Source organism: Petromyzon marinus, chromosome 8, assembly GCF_048934315.1.
Source record: "Petromyzon marinus isolate PM22_M1 ecotype Great Lakes invasive population chromosome 8, UKy_Petmar_22M1.pri1.0, whole genome shotgun sequence".
Lineage (NCBI taxonomy): Eukaryota > Metazoa > Chordata > Hyperoartia > Petromyzontiformes > Petromyzontidae > Petromyzon > Petromyzon marinus.
The window spans coordinates 3,142,450-3,154,325 of NC_133674.1; the positions used below are offsets into that span (position 1 = coordinate 3,142,450).

General features: G+C 51.2%; 1 long non-coding RNA gene across 2 annotated transcripts; it reads left to right on the forward strand.

Annotated features, from left to right (window-relative positions):
• The first annotated feature begins 343 nt into the window (after positions 1–343).
• On the forward strand, positions 344–6,925 carry LOC142924086 (uncharacterized). Of its 2 annotated transcripts, none has more exons than XR_012941234.1 (6): positions 344–446; positions 1,366–1,475; positions 2,734–2,857; positions 3,394–3,489; positions 4,326–4,396; positions 4,830–6,925. It is a non-coding gene; the product is annotated as an uncharacterized LOC142924086 (long non-coding RNA). The 2 variants fall into 2 exon arrangements; XR_012941233.1 differs by lacking the exon at positions 344–446 and adding an exon at positions 456–631.
• The last annotated feature ends 4,951 nt before the right edge of the window (positions 6,926–11,876 follow it).

Here is an 11,876-nt window from a genome sequence, read left to right on the forward strand (position 1 = left end):
GGCGCAGGAGGCCAAGAAGGTCCTCGTAGAGGAGAAGGCGCGGCTCAAGAGGGCGCTCGATGGTAACGGGCGGCGAGACGGATCTAGAGATGGGCTCGCGACGACAAGACAGACGAGAGACAGCGAGACAGACTAGAGACGTTGAGACACGCAAGACAGACTAGAGACGGATCTAGAGACAATGAGACACGCAAGACGGACTAAGATGGGACAAGACGGTCTGACAATACAGGCGAGAAGACAACCGCGCGTTGGAAAGCGTTTCCGAATGAATCCATGCGTGCGCATGATTTTTCTTCCTTGTTAATTCTCCCCTGCCCGCCCCCCACCCACTGCCCCCTGTCCCCCTGACGTCGTCACCGAAGAAAACCTGGTGCTGCCTACGGACCTGCGGTGGGAGGCGCTTGAACTCCAGAAGGCCGTGGAGTTCGACCAGGGAGGGGAGGGTGATCTCACATCCCTCACCATCACGTCTCCTCGCATCTCTCTCTCTCTTCCTTCCCGCGAGACTCCCGAGGCAGAGGGATAAGCGTCGCGCGTCTCCGCCCGCTAGACACGCCGAGTCGGCGCGCATCCCCGGCTCGCCGTCGGTCCTTCCTGCCAAGCGGTGGCACCGTGTTTTGCCGCGGAGGTTCGCGGTTCGAGAACGGCTGGCCCTCAACCCCCCCCCCCCCCCCCCCCCACCGGTTTAATGGGTTTAATGCCGCAGTTGCGTTGACCGTAAATACTGCACGGCGATTGCTTCCCAAGTGGACTTTGAAAAATCCCGTGGCGTGAACGTGGAAAAAGAGTCGGCCGTGTGTGTGTGATGGCTGGCGTAAATTTTTGTGGAATGTCAAATGAAGGCCGTGGTCACCACATAACGTGTGCTTCTGGAGCAGTCTTCCTTCTGGAGCGGTCTTCCTTACAATATTAGGAAGCCACTGGAGCTTTGCACTTTTAAATCATCGTCTAGATTGACAAACTCATTTCTTGAGAACTACTTTTTGTGGTTAGTTTGTCACACTTCCGATTACCACGGTTGGCTACGTGCTGTAACAAAGAGGTTTAACATGCACTGACGCACTCATTCACTCACTCATCATTTTACTCAATTTACCCACTCACCTGCCATATCACCCACCCACTCTTGCAATTGGGACTCATCCAGGTCTCATTATTGCTCAGCTCGCTACACAAAATCAACGCGATCACTGCAGAGTGATATTCTCAACCATTCCTGGTCGCTCCTTCCATCCATCCACCCACACACACACCTTCACTCACCTGCACGGTGAAGTATGGCAAATGATAACCTACCCTCTCTGTCCCCCCTGCCCCATCTACCACCTCTTTCTGTCCACCCCCCCCCCCCCGTGTCAGTAGGAGTGAGCAGCCACATGGATGACGAGTACTGCTGAGCCGGCGTGAAGGACCCACACATCATGGCGACGACCTCACGCGACCCCAGCTCCCTCCTCAAGCAGTTCATCAAGGTGCGGGCACGGGGTCACAGGGGCTACAGGGTTTGGGGTCACACGAGGAATGTGGGTCCTCGTGTATTGCATGTGTACAAGCGCGCAAAGACAGAGGTCCCCCATATAGCCTTAACAGGTTTTTGGGACAGGTGCTGTTTGCGTGGGTGTAGGTGGCTAGCACCACAACTGGCCACCTTTATCTCTCTGGTAATGATGTTTAAACACCGCACTAGGTACTCGTTTGAGGCTGAGTTGATCTAGGGGAGGCCCAGGACCAGTTCAGATAATCGCCACTGGTGTTGGCCATGAACGGAAATAAACCTCGGGTCACTAGGTTTGTGGGGCAGCATGCTAACTGCTAAATTACCGCACACACACACGTGTTCTCTATCGGCTTTAGAATCAGTTCCTTGCACCTCACACGAGCCGTGTCGACCAATCATCGGGCTTGTGCAGTGTGAGACAACTCGCATCCGTTGAGTTAACCAGAAGAAATCTGGTTGTTGATGAAAGGTGGAGGCTGTGTGGGGGGGGGGGGGTGGTCGTAAGTGGTGGAGCGTTGGACACTTTGGTTTGGTGCATGCAGCTTTTGTCAACTTCATTCCTCGCGATTCTGTCCGCCTTTTCCCGATGACCGATCCCTTCCATTCATCGAAAATGTATCTACTGTAGCACTACGCACGGTCGGTGGTCACGGAAAGATGTACCATTGGGGGTGCCACTGTGGCGAGATGTTAACTCCCTCACCTGGTATACAGGAGGTCGCAGGTTCAATCCTGACCCTGATGCCTGCTGTATATTTGGAGTTGCGTGCCTCTTTCCGAGGAGTCGCGTGGATTTCTCTCCAGGTTCTCCGGTTTTTCCCTCCGCATTTAGAATCGACGTCCGTTTAAGAGTATTTGGCTGCTATAAATTTACACATGACGATAAGCCACTTAGTTGAGCTATGATTTGTGGCCAGGTCGCTTCTGGAAAAGAGCTGCATAGCTCAGTGGGCCTTACCTGGTAAAATATAAATAGTAAAGTTTTTCCAATGGTGCATCCCAGTTGTGCCAACACGGGGTTTGGCGACCCCGTATACCGGTACGGCTCGGCTCGGCTTCCGCAATGGAAAAAACAAACAACACAACCCGAGTCGGATACAGTGGGAGGGCGGGGAGGTGGGGGGGCGAACGCAGCGTGGCCGGGACGGACGCCGGTGGGAAGAGCGGACTCGGCGTGTGACCGCTTGCTGTCATGTTACCACACCACCACCACCATCCCACCACCACCGCAGGAGAAGAAGCTGATCCTGCCGAACGCTCAGCCGATGAACCACGGAGGCCACAAGCTGCAGGCGCTGGTGTGGGCGTGCTGCGCCAATGCCGTCAACGACTTCATCATCCTGCATGAGCACCGCGGTATGCCAGGCACGCGCACGCACCACAGTCGACAAAGCTCCCCCGTGTAGTCTTTAACAGGCTGTCAGGGCAAGTGCTGTTTGTCGAGCGACCTACGAAGGCCGGCAGGGCACACGGCGGGGTGGGTGGTGTGGTCATTACCGCATCTGGCCCCTTTTGTCTCCCCACTGTCGATGCTTGGACACACCGGAAGTCGAAGTCAGGTCACCGGATTTGTAGTGTAATGAGATAGCCACTCCGCTCCCGCTCCCCGGTGTGATGCATGGTGTGACGTGTGTGATGCGGTGCAACAGACGGGGGATGGAGGTGTATTTAGCTGTGCGTACGATGTGCGGTGTGTAGTATGATGCTGCAGACGGGGAATTGTGGTGTCTTAACTGTGTATGTGGTGTGATGTGGTATGATGCCGCTGATGGAAGGGCAGTGTGTTTAACTCTCCAGTACAGTCTGTGTGACACCTGTGGTGTGTCTAACTTTCCGGCGTGCTGTTCATGTGACACGTGGTACGATGCCACGGTGTACTTGACACTCTCGAGCGTGGTGATGCGGCACGACATCCGGACGTGGACATGATGTCCGAGGCATTCCAACACCTCGTGATGCACAACTTCACGTCGCGACTCGGAAAGAGGGTGCGTGCGGGCACCGTGCCAGTCTCACCCACATCTTCCTCCCCCATCCCCAAAGCACAAAGATCCCTCGTATAGGCTATAACCCTTTCTCATTTCCATGATGTACATATACGTCGTCGAAACGGAACCGTAAGAAAAACTCAAGTACGTCTTCTGACCTGAAGACATACCTTTTGCTCCCATAAGACTATGCGGGAGGGCGTGTGGCACAGTTTTGTTCCATAGAGTGCCGGTCGTGTCACTACGGTTCTCTGCGGTGAGGGCAACGCCTTTTAAAAACAGCAGCGCTACGCCTCTATAAATAAAATTAACGCCGAGCCGCTCGCGCGTACCGAGATTCAGCGGTGAACGTGACACCTACCACCCGGCAACTTGCAGATGTCTCGGAATGGGAAAGAGTGAGCAGACTTTTGGGCCAGGTGCTGTGTGTCCGCCTGTATATTCGGAGTTTGCATGTTCTCCTCCTGGTCACTTTGATTTTTCTCCGGGTCCTCCGGGTTTTTCCCTACACATTTAGAAACTTGAATTTCGAGTATTTTGCTGCTATACATTTTTATGTGAAAAAGAGCTGCATAGCTCAGTGGTAAAATAAAAATAGTTTCGTTTTACTTTAGTTTTCGAGCAACAGCACAGAGTTTTTATTTAACGCCATCTCTGAAGCTGAAGGTGCGTAATGTTGTTCATTTGTTAATGCATCCGCAGTTTTAAACAGGGTGGCCGCTGGCCTCTAACTGGCAAACGTCTGCGAGGACACGTAATGAGAGTCCAGCGCCGTCCGTGTGACTTGCCGCGACCCCTCCCGTGACTTCTGTGCCCCCCTTCCCCCCTCCCAACAGGCACAACGTCTACAAGCGCGACGGCCATGACATCGAGTTGAAGGAGGTGGGACCGTGATTCGAGATGGAGCGTAAGTCTGCCTGACACATTGTTACTCGTCTCCACTTTACACCCCTGCAGAGGCGGTGGAAATTCCACATTCCTTGTGGACTTCCCTACAAAGTGGTTGTAAATTTTATCGACCCCTGAGAGGATGATGGGCTGAATGTAAGAGTCTAGCCTCGGGCTAGGTGGCCCGCGGGTGACTTGTAGAGCGGATCGGAACTTGAGTCGGTGGGGTCGCTGCTCTGGTCGCATTCGCTGTACCGTGACCCGACTCGCATTCCCCCACCCCGGATGCGATGTGTAAATTCAAAGATGATCGGACGTAATGCTGGCCACCCACACCCACCCCTTGGTGTGCCATGCTGGCTTTCCTACATGCTAACACACGAACAGCGCTTTTCCCACGCCGTCTGTTAAAGGCTGCATGGGGGTAATCTTTGCTTTTGTGTGTCGCGCAGTCTATGAGATTAAACTGGGCACGCTGGACAACGCGGCCACCGCCGAGGTGGAGTGGCCTTGGCGACCGTACATGAACACGGCGAAGAAGAGGAAGTTCCTGAGCGTGGAGTGAGGGAGGGGAGCGACTTCCCCCCCCCCCATGGGCCTGGGGGGAGGGGCATTGGGGGGGGGGGTTTGTCCCTGGAAAGCCGGAGTTGGAGTCGAACCTCGCGGCGCTCTCCGCCGAGGCTCGAGACGTTGAGGAGAGGTCGCCGCGTGGATAGGGCAGTGCGTGAATCGCTGTTCCAACCGTCGTCACACACGCGCATCATACGCGTCACACACACATTGCGGATGTACATTTATCAAACACAAACATGCACATCGTCGCATGCGTCGCACACAGAAGCACACAATTGCACAAAAAGACAAAGGTACTCCGTATCGCCGTTAACAGATTGCTGGGGCAAGTGCTGTTAACGGGTAGCACCTATGATGGCCGGCATGGCACAGAAGTGGTTTTGTGGCCAGCCCCACGTCTGGCTGCCTTTGTCCTCCCCAGTTTTGCGATGTTATACACACCCCACACCACGTACTCAGATGGCTGAGTTCGTAGTGCGCTAACTGCTGCACCACCGCTCCCCAAACGGTGTACATACACGCGTACACAAAACGAAACATTAACATTTATTTAAGTAACAAAAAAGAAAATACCAAGTCAGGCAGATGGAGAAAGTGGCGTGTCGCCGTGCACAGCACCGCTTGTAGCTACTCACCTAGGGTGGGAGCTCTTGGCTTCAATGCCACCCGGGATGTTTAGATGTGAAAACCTGCCATAAATAATATTTTTGGGAAGTCACAAGCGCCTTAAGTTGCATCTCATCTCGACCATTTTAATGGGCACCCCCCCCCCCTGTAGCTGTCCCCCTGTGGCACAAAATAAACTAACAAAACTAATCTCTTTTTATTTTACCAGGTAAGGCCCACTCAGCTGTATAGCTCTCTTTCAGGAACGACCGGGCCACAAATGAAAGCGCTATAAAGTGGCTTGTCACGCAGAAATATATAGCAGCCAAATACTTTTAAACGCATGTTTCTAAATGTGGAGGGAAAAACCGAAGGACCCAGAGAAAAATCCACGCGGTCACGGGGAGAACATGCAAACTCCAGATATACAGGCGTCGGGATTTAACCCACGACCTCTATACCAGGCGAGGCCCCAAGGTGAATCAGCACTTGGCCTGCGAGCGGGTATTATTAGTCTGTCAGTAGGGGGTAATGATTCCGGATTTCAGTCTCAATTGAAACTGAAATCTGGAACACTTTTGTCATATTTTGCTCGTATAAGTGTGTTCATAAAATACAAGTTTGGTCATTGAGAGAGTTATAAATGTCCTATACGCATTTCATGTTTATTGTGTTTTTTGTATTTAATGTATGAAGAAAATACAATTTTGTATATGCTACAGTATGTTTCACACGTTATTCAGTGACACTGCATATGACGGGCAATGTTTGGGGCAATCGGCCTTCAACATGGAAAATACATAGAGGCCACATGACCCGTGGCCACCGCCACTTCAACCGTGGCCCCACCACTTCAACCGTGGCCCCATTGGCACGTTGATGTGTGGCTCTGCCTTCACCTGTGGTGAGAATGAGACCAGAAAAATTACAGGAGGCCGACTCCATATGAGTCCGTCATGCTCTGGATCTCGCTAATGGGACGTCGGATGAAAATAAAACATGGAAGCGACAAGTTTCTTCTCTGGCGAGGACATTCCCACAAGATTGCCACCTTTCCCAATTAATGGAATTTGCCCCAACATCACCCTGATCCAAACCAGCGGGAGCTGAAATCTTCCAGAAGGTTCAGGATTTATTGGTACAATCGTTCGGATGTTGGTGTCCGCATGGACTTGCATTTAAAACCCCCGGTCCGCTTGACGTCTTTTAAACAATACCTGTGGTCGGGTCCGCTCCCCCACCTTTCTATCCCCTGCTTTTTTTTTATAACCGGTGTAGTATATGTTGACGGTGTGTGCGTGTATCACAACGCGATGTAACCGGGCCCTCGAATTGCCTCAAGAAATGAATAAACAACACCTGTTGCTTTGCTGTTGTGATGTCACCACGAGGCGCCGAATGACGGTGGGACGGCGTCGTCGCACTCGTCGAGTGGACAAGGGCTCCGTGAAATGACGGTGCGGATTGCGCCAAGCGTATAGAGGTCGCCGATTGCACGCCGCTGTGGCTCAAACACTCGTGGGTCCACCTCAAAGTTCCTGTGCCCATTTGAACCTCATTGCCTGCGATGATGCTGCTGTCATGGAAGAACACACGTGGCGCCCTCTTGTCTCTCCATGTTGTCTTTCACGTCCCATCGCAGTTTTCAGGTCACTTGATGTTTACAGCCTCCGGTAAGGAGGCAGTGAGGTTCAGCCGCTCCATTTTTCTTCCTTTAGTGCACAGTACCGTACACGGATACGGGCACAGTACAACACCGTAGCTTTATTGATTGTTCAACAAAAAAGACCATCCCTCGCCCAATCTAGTTACCTATACGGTGTAATATATGGCGAGACATTTGTTAACGTAAAAAAATGGAACTGTAATGCTGAAAATTATACTCCATGAAACTCGGGGATTTATGGAGTATCTGAGGGCTTCTCAACGCTTCATGCCTCGCCCCCACTGATGCCCTCTTCTCCCCACTACTACTGACGATTGTATGTAGGGTGTGTAGGCATTTACTTCCGACTGTTGTATGTAGGGTGGTGGTGGTGGTGGTGGGAGTAAATGAGATTTAAAACTGGGTGCTTAACTTGAACTCACCACCACTCATCATGTATGCACTCATCCGCCATCTTGCTCACTGACCCTGTTTCCGTGTTGATGGTGTGAGTCCGTATTGATGCTGTGAGTCTGTTGATCGTGTGAGTCTGTTGATGCTGTGAGTCTGTGTTGATCATGTGCGTCTGTGTTGATGCTGTGAGTCCGTGTTGATGGCTCGGGGGCACGGTACAGAGGGGCAGTACAACTGTAGAGTAATAGTTGTTGTCCAGCAGCGGCAACTGCGGTGGACGGGGAGTACACACGCCAGTGAGCCTCATGCGGGTTTGTCAGCAGGGCGGAGGCACTGGGGCAAGGATCACAGAGACCCTCCCTGGAAGACACTGGAACCCGCTCGTGGGTTGGAGAAGGGAGGCGCGGCCGAGTCGGATAAAAGCAGCGGAGAGCGAGAGCTCGTGGTTGCACGTTCTGGGAAGTGGAGTCGTCTCGTCGGCACTGTCGTCTTTTCCGACTTGGTCGCTGCCGTCTTCACTAGATAATTGGGCGGCCGGATAGTTGTTGGCTGTCTCGGTCGATGCCGTCAGTGTAACATGGTGGGGGTTGTGTCTAAGCTAGGCTATTTGACTGGGAGAAGCGAGGGCGAGTCTGTGAACCTGATGGTGTTAAATAAGGAAGGTGCGGAAGGTACGGGAGAGGATGAGGAAGATCGTGGGATGGATGGGGGAGGATGAGAAGATAGTGGGAGGGACGGGGGAGTAAGGAGGTGGGAGGGATGTGAGAGAAAGAAGGAGATAGCGGGGGGGACGGGAGAGGAAGAGGGAGATGGTGGGAGGGAAGGGGGCGGAAGAGGGAGATAGTGGCAGGAAAGGGGAATGAAGAGGGAGATAGTTGGAGCGACTGGGGAAGTAGAGGGAGATACTGGGAGTTATTTGGGAGGATTAGGCAGATCGGTTAGAGTAAGAAGGTGATAGTGGGAAGGAAGAGGAAGGAAGAGGGAGAGAGTGCGAGGGATTGGAGATGCAGAGGGAGATAGTGGGAAGGATGGGGGAAGAAAAGGGAGATAGTGCGAGGGACGGGAGAAGAGGGAGATTACTAGTAGAGCCAAGTGGGAGGAAGAGGGAGATAGTGGAAGGTACTGGGGAGGAAGTGGGAGATGGTGGGAGGGACGAGGGAGGAAGAGGGAGATGGTGGGACGGATTGGAGAGGTAGATAGTGGGAGGGACGCGGGAAGAAGAGGGAGATGATAGCAGGGACGAGAGAGGAAGAGGGAGATAGCCACTGATGTTCGCCGTGGCCAGAAATTTAAACTCGGTTCACAAAGTTCATGGTGTAGTGGGTGTTGAGGTGGCATATCCTGGCTGGCCAGGAGAAGGCAGTACAGCAAGTGGGATAAGCACCATCTCTGTCTGCATGGGATAGAGGGTTGCCCCCTTGCACGAGTGGGTTTTCTCTGGGTACTCCTGTATCCCCTCACGTTTATGAACGCTCAGTAATTGCCCAATTGAATTATTGCTATGCACCGCGACGTTCGTTTTGCTATGTCATGTGATCAGAATTGGGCGCCACGGTGGCGAGATGTTAACTATTTTGTAGGGTATACAGGAGGTCGTGTATTAAATCCTTACCCTGACACCTTTGTATTTGGAGTTTGTATGCTATCTCCCCGTGGTCGCGTGTATTTTTCTCCGGATCCTCCGGGTTTTCCCTCCACATTTATTAGCACATGTTTAGAGTATTTGGCTACTAATGTCCACGTAATAAGCCAATTTGTTGAGCTGTAATTGTGTGGCCGCTTCTGAAAGAGAGCTGTATAGCTCAGTGGGCCTTGCCTGGTTAAAGTAAAAAAAAATAGTCAAATAGTTTGCAATTGTTTATATCTGGGATAAATGCACCCGTGGCTTTAATGATGTGGGGATCTGCGCCTGGCATTTTCAGGTGGGATCCGGAGCAATGAATGAGCCCTGACAAGGCAATGGCCCACCCGTTGATTTGCTCCATGAGGAACTTTTAGGGGGCTCGGGACCGTGGCGCCAAGAAGACCAGCTATTGGACCATGGAGGCACCGAAGGGGGCGGTTTCCCCCCCACACGTAACGCTCCCTATCTGGTCGATAAAAACGTATCAATAGGGTCACAGAGCTTGGGCAATCGTTGGTGCCAGCTTACCAAGTGGCTTCCTTCCTGATTGTCTGTGGTTCCTCGCACCTCTGAGGCCTGCTTGATCACGTTATAAGTATAAATATTGTTGTTATCAAGTTCTAAGTGTAAATAATAATTGTTGTTGTTATTACTCGCCTGTTCTAAACATACGCCTGTTGTTATCATTCGCCTGTTATCATTCGCCTGTTTTCATTTGCCTGTTATCATTCGCCTGTTTTAATTGGCCTGTTATAATTTGCCTGTTGTTTTCTTTCGCCTGTTGCTACCAAGTAATAAGTATAGTTATTGTTGTTGTTATCATTCGCCTGATGTTAGTGGTGCACGTCTCAAATCCAGCACTGGGGAAGGCAGCGAGGGTTCGTAAATCACCGCACAATGATGTTGTGAAATCCTCTTCCCGTGGAAGTCGAGGTGCATAACCTGCCTCGCCAGGAGAAGGCAGTACAGCAAGTGGACTCATCGCCATCGTCACCTGTACGGTTTAAAATGCTGCCCCTTCACACACGTGGCTTTTCTCTGGGTGCTCCGATTTCCCCCACTTGTACAAACACTCGTTATTAATTAGCCAATAATGCCTCCATACATAGAGTACCGTAGAGCCTGGACAATCGTTGGTGCTGGCTCACCACGTGGCTTCCTTCCTGCATGTCTGTGGCTCCTCGCGCCTCTTGAGTCGTTCTTATGAGTGCTATATAGCTTTAAATAATAACTACAAATACTCGCCAGAAGGTGGTGACGCAAGCCTGCGATCCAGCACTGTAGAAGGCAGCAAGGGTTGGTGGATCACACAGTAAATATTGTGAAACCCCCTTCCCGTGGACATTGAGGTGCCTTCTCCTGGCTGGCCAGGAGAAAGCATCTGACTGGCCAGGAGAAGGCATTATAGCAAGTGGGATCATCGCCATCGTCGCCTGTACGGTTTAAAATGCTGCCTGCTGCCCCTTCACATACGTTTGTTTTCTCCGGGTGCTCCGGTTTCCCCCCACTTGTGTAAGCATTCGTTATTCATTGATTGAAAAGATCTTACAATAAAAACCAAATTCAGGACCTTACTATGACTCAGCGTGGCTTTCCTGGAGTAAGTCTAATTATTATTATAAAGAATTACAGGGGCTGTATGATGACACGACTAGAGAGCTGGCTTGCACTGCGGGGAGCTTAATAGTCAACTTGGATTCCGCACCCCTCAATGCCCTTTTTAAGTTCAGTTTGTGCACTTAAGACTCGCACAAACAACCATACTCAGAGAACCATAGATTCCCACTCAGACCCAGAACCAGAAACCCATAGACTCCAACAGAGACCCATACATTCCTTCAGACACTCAGACTCATACGGCGACCCTATATACTGACACAGGGATCCATAGACTCAGACAGAGACCCATACACTCACAGAGGCCCACAAACTCAGAAATCCATAGACTCGCACAGAGGTCAATAAAATTTAAATCTGAATATTTATTTACACTGGATGAAATCGATGAGCTACAAAAATCTGTTTTCACAGCTGTCCAATCGGGCAGGTCAGAACATAACTAAAAAAATACAAAAAATGACAGGAAAGACAAACTGTTCAAAAATAAACAAATTAAACTAAACTATTTTAATCTTTATTTGAAGCTTTCGTGACTGCAGGAATCCATACTCTTTGGTTCTTTCAGTAAAGTCACGTAGGTATAAATTAAATAAAATTAAACAAATCACGACGTTTCGATCGCAACATAAGTGATATTTTCAGGTGGGACAACCACAGCAAGAAAATGCTGAAGTCGGCGGGAGAGCTGCCGTGGCAAGAGGTTATACAGGTATGAGATGGGGGAGGAGGCAAGGGGGGAGAGAGAGAGGGGAGGGTGTGGGGTAGGGAGAGGAAGGGGGGCCGCGTGAGCGCTAGGAGAAGATGACGTGAGGCTGGGGTGGGGGGACGTGGGCGGGGCTAGCAGTAATCGGCAGGTAATGATGGAAACAACAACACAAGTTAAGGCATTACCTGGTTGATAACATCCTTCCAGTGATTGTTTAATTTGTATCCATCTTCTCGATTGAAGTTTTGTCCTTGGCCTCCGAAAATAACAATATCATGCGAGCCCACAGCGTTATAACAATGGCCACTACG